This window comes from Chiloscyllium punctatum, unplaced genomic scaffold (assembly GCF_047496795.1).
Source record: "Chiloscyllium punctatum isolate Juve2018m unplaced genomic scaffold, sChiPun1.3 scaffold_191, whole genome shotgun sequence".
Lineage (NCBI taxonomy): Eukaryota > Metazoa > Chordata > Chondrichthyes > Orectolobiformes > Hemiscylliidae > Chiloscyllium > Chiloscyllium punctatum.
Window position 1 is genome coordinate 223,696 of NW_027309925.1, and position 14,972 is coordinate 238,667.

The 14,972-nt window shown below is 38.9% G+C and overlaps 1 long non-coding RNA gene across 3 annotated transcripts in view; it reads left to right on the forward strand.

The window, feature by feature from the left end:
* Positions 1-11,605, forward strand: part of LOC140471889 (uncharacterized) — a 33,054-nt gene extending 21,449 nt beyond the window's left edge. For 2 of the 3 annotated variants that reach the window (XR_011957243.1, XR_011957244.1), the window contains exons 6-7: positions 8,793-8,911; positions 9,218-11,604. This is a non-coding gene — a long non-coding RNA (uncharacterized lncRNA). Of the gene's footprint in view, positions 1-1,826; positions 1,891-8,792; positions 8,912-9,217 lie in introns of all 3 variants that reach the window. The other variant, XR_011957245.1, reaches the window with a different exon arrangement.
* Positions 11,606-14,972: the final 3,367 nt, after the last annotated feature.

Consider the following 14,972-nt stretch of genomic DNA (forward strand, 5'->3'; position numbering starts at 1 on the left):
TTACCTTTCCCAACATTTCCTCTTTACTGAGAATGATTGCTTCTGTCTCCTCATCTGCCATTGCCTCCATAGGCCTGCGACAATGAGAGTACACAGACAGTATGTTCCTGTTAAGGTCAAGGCTGGTAGGTGTAAAGAATGCTGCCTGACGAAAGATATTGTGGGCCTGGTCAAGAAAATGAAGGAGGCATATGGCAGGTACAGAGAGCTGTGTTTGTGTGAATCCCTCGAGGAGAATAGGGGCAGTAGGAGTATACTCGAGGTAAACCAGGAGGGCAAAAAGGGGACATGAGATAGCTTTAGGAAATAGGCTTAAGGAGAATCCAGAGTGATTGTACAAATACACTAAGGACAAACGAGTAACCAGGCAGATAATAGGTACCCACAAAAATCATCAAGGCTGTCTGTGGAACAGCAGGAGGTGAGAGCGATTCTGTATGAGCGGTGAGATTTTACAAACAAAATGTGCACGTCGGAAAACACAAATTTGAACGTCCCAGTCTCGTGTTTACAGTAAACGGGGAATTGCCTCAGTGTGGCTGCAGGCATGAGTGCGCGCCGCCATCTTTATTCGGGGCAAGAATTCTCTGTACACATGTGGAGCCACCAGTTTTGTAGGGGGCAAGGTGCAGCCAGGCGCATGTGCAGCCTTTCTCTGGTACAGAGTCATTGGGCAGGATTTACACAGAGCACGTTCAAACTCAGAGAAATGGATGTTTATTTCTGGATTTTTTTCGTCATTCATTTAAATAATTTGGTATCGTAAATGAGTTTACAGGTCATACAAAATTGGAGGGGTGTGGATAATGAAGAAGGTTACCTCAGATTACAATAAGATATTGATCAGATGGGGTTTAATTTAGGTAAATGTGATGTGCTGCATTTTGGAAAAGCAAATCAGGGCAGGACTTGTACACTGAATGGCAAGGCCCTGAAGACGTTTGCGCAACAAAGAGAGCTTGGACTGCAGGATCATAGTCCTTTCAAGTCAAGTTGCAGGCAGATAGGGTGATGAAGAAGGTGTTCAGTATATTTTCCTTTATTGGTTTGAGCATTGAATATAGGATGTGGGAGGTCATGTTGCTGTACAGGACATTCGTTAGGCCACTTTTGGAATATTGTGTGCAATTCCGGCCTGCCTCCTATCAGAAGGGTGCTGTGAAACTTGAAAGGTTTCAAAAAAGACTTACAAGGATGTTGTTCGGGTTGGAGGATTTGAGTTGTAGGGTGAGGCATAAAAGGCAAAGGTGCTCCGGTGTTAGAATCATGAAAGTGTTGGCCCCTTAACAGCGCATCAATGAATATTCATGGGCTATGCATATACCTACGTGAACACAGGCCACTCACAATATGAACACCTATCTCCCTCTCTCTGCCTTCATTCCTTGTCTATGTGCCCTTTCCTGCTTCCCTTGTAACATTGTGGGTCTGGTTACCCTCCCTGTACTGCAGCTATTCCCCTGTGTTTCTGTGTTTGCCTCAGCTCTCATGGCCCAATTCAGAATGTGGTTAGAATTATCTCCCACTGAGAGTCCCATGTTTATAATTACAGTTAAATAGGGTCCCATGTCATCTTTTAAATACATCAAACCGATTTCATCATCACAGGTTGGGGTTTGGTAATCCCCCGTGGTCCTTACATACATCAGGCTTCCTTTCTGTATGATCCTCGATATCACCCTTTTGTCTCTGAGTCACCAAAGTTATTTTAGCCCATTCAGCCTGTCCCGTCCCCAGTGTGTCCCTGTAATATCTGTAAATGCCTGGAGCCACTGATCGGCTGTGCATTGGGGGAACCGACTCTCACCCTCACCCTCTTATTGCAGGGACAGATTCTGCTGTACACGTCAGGGCATCTTGGGCCGAGGGAGGGTCCGTACATCATTTTCGGTGAGACTGTGTACCTCTACTAATTCATCCATATTGTCCCAATAAGGCCCATTATTACCAATTCTTTGTCAGGCTGGGTGTTCATTCACCAACATCTGTCGTTCAGCTGGATAAACGGTTCAGGTTTCGTTTCTGTCAGTTCCCCTTGTTGCTCCCTACTGTCTGTCCAAGTTTGAGCTTTGATGCACAGTGGAGCCATAGACAGGGCCTTCTGGGTCTTATAGGGCGGTGGGTCATCCCACCCATTGTCGTCCCTCTGTCCATACGTGGCTGCTTCACCATCTAACCCGTTCCAGTCAGTGTCACCATCCTCACTGCCTTCTGAGGAGAGCGGGGCACTAGGTACCTCCCCCACTGTAACTACCACCTGGCCCTTTGGCTTTAAGGCCTCACGTCTGAGAGCCACCACCTTCACTTGTTCCTGTTTCCCATAATAATGTAACACATCCTGTCATTCCTGGAATAAAACAGAGCAAAATGTAAATTTGGTTTGACTTGGAATATTAATAATTTGACATTCACTTTGACATATCTATAGAGGTGAGAATTGTACTGTGATTATTTAAGTGAATTTAACATGATCATACAATGAATATAACTCTGATAATCAACGACAATGAATGAACTGAATAATATGTGATTATTTGTACCAGTTCTTGCATTGAAAATTCAATTTTATTTTAATGCTTGTCACCCATTACACCGTGGGCATTGTTATTAGGGAATAAAGTAATGGAAGGATATCAGAGAAAATAAATAGACTTTAATTTTAGCTTCACTGCAATAATGAACCAAAACAATATTTGGAAATATGGTTAAACTACATAACAAAGTTTCCAGTGTCATTATTGACATGAAAACTATTTTAGTTTGCAAGTTGTTTTGCTCTAAGAATAATTGGAAATGAATTGTGATTATGAATTGACCATTTAAAATATATTTTGAAGAGAATAGTCAGATATATTTTTTGGAGGAAACTTAGGAAAGGAAATAAATATGTATGCATTGGTATTAATAGTTTTAAAATGTTTGGAAGTTGACTAGAATTATTTAATCGAGAGAGGCTGCATGATTATTAAGACTAATTCACCTTTTTCATTTCATTGTTGGTTTCCCTAGAATCTGTTGTGGTGTAAGCTCTTGTTGTGTGCAATGGACTGTCACTAATAGCTTAATTAACTTGCGAGTCTCAGATCAGGTTTCCTTTGTCTGTAAGTCAGTCTGTAAGTGCGCGACACACCTGCTTTTCTGAAGGGAAACAGAGACTCTTTTCAAAGGAAATAAGTGGCAGTTCTCACTGAGAATGATTTCTACCACACACCATAAGCAGGGAAGTGTTTTTCTGAAGAATTTCATTGTCTATCTACAAACTGATGGTGTGTTTGTCATATACCTGTGTTTGTCAGTTTGTGGAGGATTCAGCACCTTTGTTTTGAGCTAGTTTTATACAAGTAGTTGGTTCATTCTGTCTTTGCCAAGAATGTTGTTTACTTTCCCCTTTTACTGTGATTCTGCAGGTTAGAATATTCTGAGAGTCAGTAATATTCAATAACTGAACATTGAATGATTTTGACTCTAACAGAGCAGTCGCCTTGTTTTCAGCTAATTATTCACTTTCCATTTCCTGGTTGTGTTGAATGTTACAGAAACAGGCTCTGAGCAATGTTTCCATTCACTTGTGTTGGAGTCACTGACAGCCACGTGGTCAGTCAGTTTCAGGCTGATGGATCAGTTTCTCTGTCCTATTAGATGGTGGTCACTTGCTCAGTTTCTGATGGCTCACCTCAGTGTCAGTCCATCAGCTGCTGAAACCCTCCATCCAGCATTTGTTTCCTCTCACAGTGACTACTCCAATACAGTCCCAGCTTGTCTCCCACCTTCACCTCCACATCCTCATGATCACCTCAGATTCTACTGTCTGTGTCCTTCTAGCAAGTCACGTAAGACATCTCCCTCCATTTTAACCTCATCGACATTATGTTCAGAAATATGATTTCAAAATTTGGTTCACTGCTTTTAAACCTACCCATGCCTTCACCCTGTCCTCCCAGTGTAGTTCCACACCTCCCTGAGGTAGCTGCACTTATCCAATTCCAGCTGCATGAGAGTTTCTTGTTTTCATCTCCTCCCTGTTGGTGGCTTTAGTTTCAGCTGCTTTGAACCTAAACTTGGTAATTCTCTTCCCCCAATCCCTTCAACTCTCCTCCATTCTATCAGCACTCCTTTATTTAATCCAGTTTGATCAAGGTTTTGGTTTCCACCCGTAAAACTGTCCCTTTGTAGCTCGGTAACAGCCTCGTGTTATCATTGCTGAACTGTTAATCCAGAGACCCAGCGAATATTCTGGGGACCCTGATTCAAATCGCATTACAGCAAATGTGGACCTTGAATTTAATAATCATCTAAAATTATGGGTCTGTTGATGACCATGAAACTATTATTGATTGTCAGGAAAAACCCATCTGTGTCACTGATGTCCTTTAGGGAAGGAATCTGCCATCCTTACCTGGTCTGGCCTACATGTGACTCCTGACCCACAGCAATATTGTTAACTCTTAACTGCTCTCTGGGTAATAAATGTTGCCCTAGCCAGTGGCGCCTACATCCAGTGAATGAATTTTAAACAAAGCTCTCAGTCTGGGATCATGTGAGAAAGAAGCAGAAGGTGACCATTATGCCCCTTGAGCCTGCTCCACCATTCAAGAAGACCAAGCCTGATCTGTTTGTGATTTTTATTCCATCTTGCCCCAATGCCCCTTAACACGAATCTATCAACCGGTGTCTTAAAAATACTCAGTGAATCCACCTTCTGGGGCAGAGTTCCAAAGTTGCACAGCCTTCTGAGAGGAAACAAATTTCATTATCTATGTCCTGAAAGGGTGAAGCCAATTTTAAAGCAGTTCCCTCTAGTTCAGGAATGACCCACAAGAGGAAATATCCTTTCCACATCCACCTTATCAAACCATGCAGGATCTTATATACTTCAGTCATGTCACCCCTCACTCCAACTGAAACAAAACCAGCCTGTCCAACCAACCCACATTTTATTTCTGTCATGCCGGTATGAGTGGGGTTGAAATGTTGTCTAATCTTTATTATGCAGTGAATGTGTTGCTTCACTGTGTGGGTTTCAAGAATCAACATGAGCCATACTAGCTTTCCTGTCTCACTGTATTACATATAGCTTACATCACTGTCGTGTTTCCATGCCTCCCTACTTTGTCTAATGAAAAGGAAGGAGAGATAGATTGAGAGAAGTTGTTTGAAAATTTGTTGTCGTCAAAAAAATATTTGGTCTTTTTGTAGAGATTGCATTATAATTGAAATAACCAGTTCGTTAAATATTACTGACAAAATAGTACCAACAATTTACCAATGACTGAGGCCAGGATTAATACCCAGTTATTTCCCTTCTTTTTCCTTACTCCCTTCTTGTGGTTGGGGGTTATATTAGCAATGTTCCTGTCCTCTGGGACAGTCCCTGACTCCAGTGATACTGGAAAGCTCACAATTAAAGCCTCCACTATCCCTTCAGCTATCACCTTCTGGGGCGTGGTCCATCTGTCCAGGTAATAGATCTATTTTCAAATTTTTCAATTTTTTAGCATTTTCTCCTTGGTGACTCTTAAATGCTCTCTGGGTAATACATTTTGCCCTAGCCAGTGGCACCTACATCTAGTGAATGAATTTTAATCAAAGCTGTCAATCCTGGGATCATGTGAGAAAGAAGAAGGAGGTGACCATTCGACCCCTCGAGCCTGCTCCACCATTCAATAAGACCAAGCCTGATCTGTTCGTGATTTATATTCCACACTCATCTCTGTTCCACCGCCACCCGCCCCACCCCCACCCCCGCCACCCCGACTGTCCCTGAAATTTTGGGATATTATTTGTGTCTTCCACCATGGAGACTGATGCAAAGTACTTATTCAGTTCCTTATCCATTTCTTTGTTCCCCATTACTATTCTTCCAGCCTCAATTTCCAGCAGCACAATGTCCATTTTCGCCTCTCTTTTGAACTTTATGTAACTAAAGAAACTCCGGCAATCATGTTTTTAATATTACACACTCGCTTTCTCTCATGCTTAATCTTCTTTCTCCTTATGTTTTTTCTTCATTGTTCTCCATTGTTCTTTTTTGGCTTCCCATTTCACTGACATCCCACTGCCCTTTGCCATGTGATATGTTGCTTGTATGCTTTCCCTGACTTCCCGAGTCAGCCATGGTTGCCTCACCCTCCCTGATCCATGCTGCTTTTTCCTCGGGATGAATTTTTACTGTGTCACCCGGACACTCCCAGAATCCCTAGCCATCACTGTTCCACTCTCTTTCCTGCTTGACTCCTCTCTCAGTCAATTCACTCCAGCTTCTCCCTCATGTCTCTGTAGCTGCCTTTATTCAGCTGGAATACAGTTACATCTGATTCCATCTTCTCCCTCTCAAACTGCCGTGTAAATTCTATCATATTATGGTCCCTGCCTCCTCAGTGTTCATTCACGTTAACCTCCCTTATCAAGTCTGCCTCATTGCACAACACTAAATCCAGAATTGCCTGTTCCCTAGTGGGCTCCACTGCAACCTTCTTCAAAAAGCCATGTTGCAGAGATTCCACAAATTCATTTTCTTGCAATCCACTATCATCCTGATTTTCCCAGTCCCCCTGCATATTGAAATCCCCCCGATCACTGTAACCTTACCTTCCTTACATGCTTTTCCTATCTCCTCATGTAACTTATGCCCAAATCCTGACTATTGTTTGGAGCTCTACAGATAACTCCCATTATGTTTTTTTTAACCTTTGCGGTTCCTCATCTCAACCCACACAGATTCTACATCATCTGAGCCAATGTCATTTATTGCTCTTGACTTAATTCCATTTCTTACTGTTCACTAACCCCAGCCTCTCTGCCCACCTGCCTGCCTTTTCATTTGGATGTGCATTCTTGGATATTTAGCTCCCAGAAAGCTTCAGCCTTATCTTTTGCACTGATGTGTTCAGCTCTTCCATCATTGATGATGGGAATACCTGCGACTTCACTTTCAAGGAGCTATGAACCTGCACTCCAAGGTCTCTTTGTTCAGCAACACTCCCAAGGACCTTACCACTAAGTGTATAAGTCCTGCTAAGATTTGTTTTCCCAAAATGCTGCACCTCGCATTTAACTGAATTAAACTCCATCTGCTACTTCTCAGCCCATTGGTCCATCTGGTCCAGATCCTGTTGTAATGTGAGGTAGCCCTCTTGGCTCTCCAGTGCACCTCCAATTTTGGTGTCATCTGCAAACTTACTAACTATACCTCTTATGCTCGCATCCAAGTCATTTATATAAATGTCAAAATGTAGAGGAACCATCACCGATCCTTGTGGCACTCCACTGGTCACAGACATCCAGTCTGAAAAACAACCCTCCACCACCACCCTCTGTCTTCTACCTTTGAGCCAGTTCTGTATCCAAATGGCTAGTTCTCCCCATATTCCGTGAGATCTAACCTTACTAATTAGTTTCCTATGGGAAGAACGCCTTACTGAAGTCCATATAAATCGCATCTACTGCTCTGCCAAAATCAAACCTCTTTGTTACTTCCTCAAAAAACTCAAGCAAGTTTGTGAGATATGATTTCCCACGCACAAAGCCATGATGACTATCCATAATCAGTGCTTGGCTTTCCAAACACATGTACGTCTGGTCTCTCAGGATTTGCTCCAACAACTTGCCCACCACCGAGGTCAGGCTCACTGGTCTATTGTTCCCTGGCTTGTCCTTACTGCCCTTCTTGCCCTAACGTTGGCACCACATTAGCCAAAGTCCAGTCTTCCGGCGCCTCACCTGTGACTATCGATGATACAAATATCTCAGCAAGAGGCCCAACAATCACTTCTCTCGTTTCCCGCAGAGTTCTCGGGTATACCTGATCAGGTCCTGGGGATTTATCCACCTTTACCCATTTCAAGACATCCAGGGTTTCCTTCTCTGTAATCTGGACATTGTGCAAGATATCACCATCTATTTCCCGACAGTCTATATCCCTTCCATATCCTTTTCCACATTAAATACTGATGCAAAATACTCATTTAGTATCTCCCCCATTTTCTGCGGCTCCCCACAAAGGCCGCCATTTGAATGACCTCGGTAACTTCAAATTTATTAATTTTGAAAACCTTAATTACTTTTCCCTGCAATAATTCCTGTTTATGTCCACACATAGCTCAGTCAAATAGCAAGGTGAGATTTATCATTATTCTAATGTTCGCTAATAGAGCTTTGAAAATCTATTTGTTGCTAATATGTAATAACTGTTCAGTTCAGTACATAGAACATCGAACAGTACAACACAGTACAGGACATTTGGTCCATGTGCTAACCTTTTATCCTCTTCTAAGATCAAACTAACCTATATTCCCTTCATTTTGCTATCATTCATGTACGTAGCCATGAGTTACTTAGATACACTTACTGTATCTGACTCTACTACCACTGCTAGGAGTACATTCCGCACACTCATCACTCTGTAATAGGAACCTTCCTCTGACATCTCCACTAAGCATGCCTCCATTCACCTTGAAATTATGCCCTCTTATGATAGTCATTTCCACCTGGGAAAAAGAGTCTCTGGTTGTTCACTCGATCTAAGCCTCTCATCACTCTATCTAAGCCTGTCTGTCAAGTTGCCTCTCATCCTTCTTTGCTCCAATGAGAAAAGCCCTAGCTCCTTCAACCTTTCATCAGAAGACGTGCCCTCTACTTCAGGCAGGATCCTGGTAAACCTCCTCTATGAGGGATCTATGGACATGGACTCCAAGATCCCTCTGTTCCTCCACACTGCCAAAAATCCTACATTTCATTCAATAGTCTGCATTCAAATTCAAAATTCTAAAATGAATCTCTTCACACTTTTCCAGGTTGAACTCAATCTCCTACTTCTCAGCTCAGATCAATGTCAATGTCCCGTTGAAATCTTGAAACACAGTTTAAAAGACAAATCAAATGAGTCCTAGATGAGTGTTCGCTACAAATAAAGGTACGTAGAATTCAGGAAGAGCTGACCTATTTGAATGATTAAACAATTCCTTCTAGAAAACACAGTAACTAAATCTTTCTTACAATTCAGTAATCCTGCAACTAGATTATACTTCTCAGTTTACATATCTTAATGAATATCTAATTAATGTCTGTGTAAACTGCTGGAAAATGTTTAATCATTTCATTTGTTAAACGCCACCGTTAATTATCACATCGCTGTCACAATAAGTGAACTCTATTTTAATTATTGACTGAGGTCAAGTGACCTGTGGCCCGAAATTGAATGTTTGAAATTCACCGACAGCCACAGAAATCTGATCGAAAAGAAACCTGCTCAAATGAAATCAAACAGAGCCAGCATCATTCAGCTCCAGAAAAGAGGTCACAAAAGTTCCGGGGATCCAGTGACAACCAGCCTGAGAGTTGTGTATTCGAGAGGTTGAACCAGATTTTCTGGCATCTTGGCTTCCAGCCAGTTCCTGAGCATAGCACGCCTCTCATGGGAAGGAAAACAGTGAAGGATGTTTGTACCAACCCACTGGATGGATCGAATACAGCTCATGATCATCCTCAAAATTTTGTCACAAGATTATTAATCATTTGCCAAATCATGCAAAATAGCCCAATGCTACTGAAATCAAATTACTCTTAATCACTGCACATAAAACCAAACGATGGTCTTCAAGGTCACCTAATCACTATTCACTGAATATCTCTTTGTAATAATCTTATTTTTCCCAGGATGAATAACCACAACAAACATCACCATAACACCCCATCCAAAGATATGCAATAGGCACCTTCTTATAATTTACACACATCTTTCTCTGACCAATAATCACCCTTCATCATTAATAGATGAGCAAGCTAATACTGACATTTATTGAGATGAAGAAATTCCTGAATATTACTAATGTTTGTGATAGGTTTCTCGACTATTCATCACAGCAAAAGTGTAATTATGGCTCACTGTATTTGTAGCTGCAAGCATTTGCGCATAACCGATTATACATTTTTTCAGAGAAATTTTGAAAATAATTGTGCGACAAATACTGTTGCCTATTTTTTGCTGTGATACCCACATTCCTTATCTATTTATTCTCTTCCCAACTCTGACTCAAATTTGTAAATATTGATGATATGAAAAATTCCATGAAATTATTCTTTTTGGGAAGAAATGTAAAGCAAGAAATTCTTGAATAACTGAGAATTATGAATGACAAAACAATGATAATTAATAATCACTGAATGTCTAATATGTTTTTTGTCAATCTACCAAAAAAGCAATTTAATCTTCAAGTCTCTGATCTCAATAAAAAGTCTAATCAACATTAGAGCAAAATAATTTTAAAATATCGAATCATTTAATTTGCCAGAGTACTAAAATTAATTGTAAATTCATTGTCACTCCATTAACCAGACGGTAATTCAGTTAAATCTTTGTGACAAGCATCGTGAGATTCCCATTTTAGTTTAATATGTTATTTCTTACAATGAAAAATGTAGTCATTCTATCCAGGTTAAAACATCCACAAACCAACCAATGAAACAACCAAGCATTCATAGTAAATATGTTATCTCTTCTTGATGTGAAAACACAAAGTAATCATGGAATTAATATGAAACCTTAAGTCATGTCAGATTGCTATTCTACCCTAATAATTACTGTTCATGTCTACACTTTACACAGTTGCACAGTAAAATCAGATTTCTCACCAATTTAATGTTTGACATTAACTGTTTTTCAGACTAATTGTTGCTTATATCCAATATTTAATAATAGTTCAATCCAGTACATTCATCCCAAAGTGTAGTATCATGTTTCCATACATTGACTTGTGTAAACACATTGCACTGTACAGTTTTGCAATCATAGCAAATGCTGATTTTTATTGTAATAGTGCAATGCTAGTTGATTTTTAGTTCAATAATGGAATTCGTGTTGATGTTTATTTTAATCCTGTTTCATTTGCTTTGATTATATTTCAATTCCATACGAACATGCATTTTAATTTAAATGATTACACTAAAAGCTACATTGTGTTTCTTGCTAAAAAAATTTTTAAAGTTCCCATTCCACTTTCTTTTGTGAGAAATGAAGTTACCTACATCTCTTGTTCAGGTCAACAAACACAATAACTTTTGAATTCTTGAAAGTTGTACCCCTTTTTTTTTAAAAAAAGGAAAGTATCTTTTAGCTGAAATATCACGTCAAGAGATTTTTTGCTTTTTCAGATCATGTGCCCTGCAGAAGTGTTTTTATGTTCAATTTGTTACAACAAACAGCTGCTTTGGAACTGTTGATTTTGTTTTAATGTTTATTACAACATTACTTATTAATGTTCAATAATCACAAAATCATGCAAATTGATTTTCTATCAAATGTCATTGACTGTATCTTGTGGTCACTCAGATATTCACTTTCTTTACCAATAATTTTCTTCCAAATTCAGGTACTAATGTTTCAACATTGATCAGGATAAAATCACATAAATTAAAAATACATGTTTCTACAATTAATTGAATTGAATGAAATGCATTACTGTATTTTTTGCGAGAAATGAAGTTACCTACATCACTTGTTTAGTTCAACAAACACAATAACTTTTGAATTGTATTGTCTGCATTTTTCATCAAAAATAAATTATTTTCAATAATAACTGAATGGCTCATTTATTGTTCCCAGTCCATCAATCTCGCGACTATATTTCAGTTTTCAGTTTACTGAGCATAATGAACGTCTGATCAACATCAGAGCAAAGTGTTTTTAAAATATTGAATTGATTTATTTGTTCGGATTACAGCATTTATTTTGAATTCATTAGCCTTATAATAATTGCAGAATAATTTGTTTGTGTTTCTAACGTGATCCACATTTTAATTTAATGTATTGTTTAATTTAATCCACTGTAACAATATTGTTGTTTTCAGGTCAACTATCCCACAATGGAACCAGTGATTTTGCATCCAACATATTTTGAAACTATCTGACTTTTACTGATTTGAATGATCGCATTAATCTCAGCCGTAGAAATTCAGGGAACTGCAATTACATTTCACTGCAATAATTCTTGTTCATGTCTACACATTGCACAGTCACATTGCAAAATTAAATTGCTCCTTCTTCTAAGTGCGTAGATAGATTTTCAAAATTCTAATTTCTAATAATTGTTCAGTTCAGTAAGGGGTATAAATGTGCAATAATGGCTCAGTACAAGAACTGTTGTGAAGATATTGCAGTGTACAATCTCACAATCATTGTAAAGATCAATTTCTGCTTTAACCATGGAAACATAGTTGAATTGATTTAATAATATTTCACTTCAATGTTCATATTCATTGTGTTTTTAATCACAATAAGAGTGAACTATTTTACATGACAAAATTAAAATTCATTCCACTTTATTTCTGGACACAAAACAATCACAGTCAACTTTGAATTGTAGAATGGTAGATTGGCACAGCACAGAAACAGCCCATTCAGCCCAACTTGGCATGCTGGCCAGGTTTCCTAAACTAAACTCGTCCCATTTTCCTGTGTTTGTTCCATACCCCTCTGGATGTTTTCTATCCATGTAACTGTCCAAAAGTCGTTTACATGTTGTAATTGTACCAGCCGCTGCCTCTTCCTCTCACAGCTCATCCCATATGTGCCAAACATATTGTACGAATAAAATTGCCCGTCAGATCCCTCTTCGATCTTTCCCCTCTCAATTTAAATATTATTTACACTGTAGAATCTTTAATACTGCAAAGTTGATAGGTATTTAGAAGCAGCATAATCCCCTTTATATTTTAATCAGTGACCTAAAGCCAATAAAGTGCAGATATTGTGGTCATAGCAATGAACAACAGATACAAGTTGAGGAAATGTTGGATTGAAAAACAATTCAATAGACACCTAGATATGTTCTAACCAACTCACAGAGGTGCTTTGACACATCTCTGTTGAAGGTGGGAATTCAACCCATGCCTCCTGGTGTATTAGTACAGACATTACCAGAGCGCTCAATAATGTTCCCATGCAGGATGGGCAGGACTATAATCATATACTTACTATGGTTACTCAATGGGAAACTGCTCAGATATTTATTGTGATAATTGGACTAGGATTGTATTAGACAGTTCAGTGTGTAATGGACCAATTAAAATAATTAGTAATTTCTAATACTGATGGACCGAAGCGACATTGATCTCAATGAAATAAAAATGTCACGATAGTCAAATAATTCGATATGTTTGAAACAATTATTCATATACAGAAATTAAAATTAAACTGCTTTGTAATGCATATGAATTGGAAATAAAGAATTAGTCATTCAATGTGACTACTCAGCGAAAGACAACTTCCCTCATTTTCACAAAATTGTGATTTCTAAGAATTCAAGTTTTACTGTAATAGAACAAACATTTCGGGTGTAGGTTTGCTCGCTGATTTTTAGGTTTGATATCCAGACGTTTCATTACCTGGCTAGGTAACATCATCAGTGGCGACCTCCAAGTGAAGCGAAGCTGTTGTCTCCTGCTTTCTATTTATATCTTTCTCCTGGATGGGGTTCCTGGGGTTTGTGGTGATTTCATTTCCTGTTCGTTTTCTGCGTGGTTGATCGATGGCATCTAGATCCATGTGTGTGCTTATGGCGTTGTGGTTGGAGTGCCAGGCCTCTAGGAAATCTCTGGCATGTCTTTGCTTAGCCTATCCCAGGATAGATGTGTTGATCCAGTCGAAATGGTGTTTTTTTTTCATCCGTGTAAAAAAAACACATTTCAACTGGGACAACACATCTATCCTGGGATAGGCTAAACAAAGACATGCCAGAGAATTCCTAGAGGCCTGACACACCAACCACAACGCCATAAACAAGCACAGAGATCTAGATGCCATCTGTCAACCCCGCAGAAAACGAACACGAAATGACATCACCACAAAACCCAGCAATCCCACCAAGGAGAAAGATATAAATAGAAAGCAGGAGACAACAGCTTCGCTTCACTTGGAGGTTGCCACTGATGATGTTACCTAGGCAGGTAATGAAACGTCTGGATATCAAACCTACAGCTCAGCGAGCAAACCTACACCCTAAACCTCAACCTGAGGTATAAACCGTCACAAACCTTGCGAGAACAAACATTTGTTAATTCTGTTTTGCGTACGGAAGAAATACATGAAATTGAAATGATATTTAGCATGAAAACAGTTAGTTCTTATTGTAATAATCAGAAAACAGAAATGTTGGCATTGAAATGAAAAACAATCAGGACAAGAATGCAAAAAACGGTGGCTACTGGAAATCAGAAACAAAATCAGAAATTGCTGGAAAATAGTTCAGCAGATCTGGCAGCATTTGTGAAGAGAAATCAGAGTTAATGCTTTGGGTCCAGTGACCCATCTTCAGAATGCATTTTTGCTCACAGTCAGTTCAATCCAACTAAGCTTCCACACTTCAAACTATTTTTGGTAAGATTAAGAGATTGTAGAGTGCAATACGTTTTGCATCAGTTGATGTACTGAGCCGTAATTCCTCATCTAAAGTTGGAGATATTAGATTTCAACAATGATTACCGGATTGTTAATTGCAATAATTAGTTTTAAAATGGCTGATAGCAAATTTAAGAATGATGAGAAAACCCTTATTGCAATGTAATTGTGCAATATGTTGGAAAGAACTGAAATATTTATGTGAAAAATAGTTAGCCACTTCTTAATTGATAAGGCTGATTAATATTCCTTCCATTAATATGAGAATTCAAATGAAAGAAAACGAGATAGTTATTATGAATTTTGGATGAGAAACCATTGGTGGATTGCAGGTCTGTTGACCTGAAAAGAAAGTTAATATTTCATTATGATACTTGCAATCAGAAATAATGGATTAAACTGAAATGTGAATCGCCTGATGCTCATTACTAAGATTAAAATACATTATGGTGTGGTAATTGAAATGACAATAAACTAACAATTAATGTTAGAACTCAACACTTAAAATGATTCAATATTTTCAAAGCTTTTTTTTTTACTCGGTATTCATTAAGATCAGAAAACTGAGAATTAAAATATT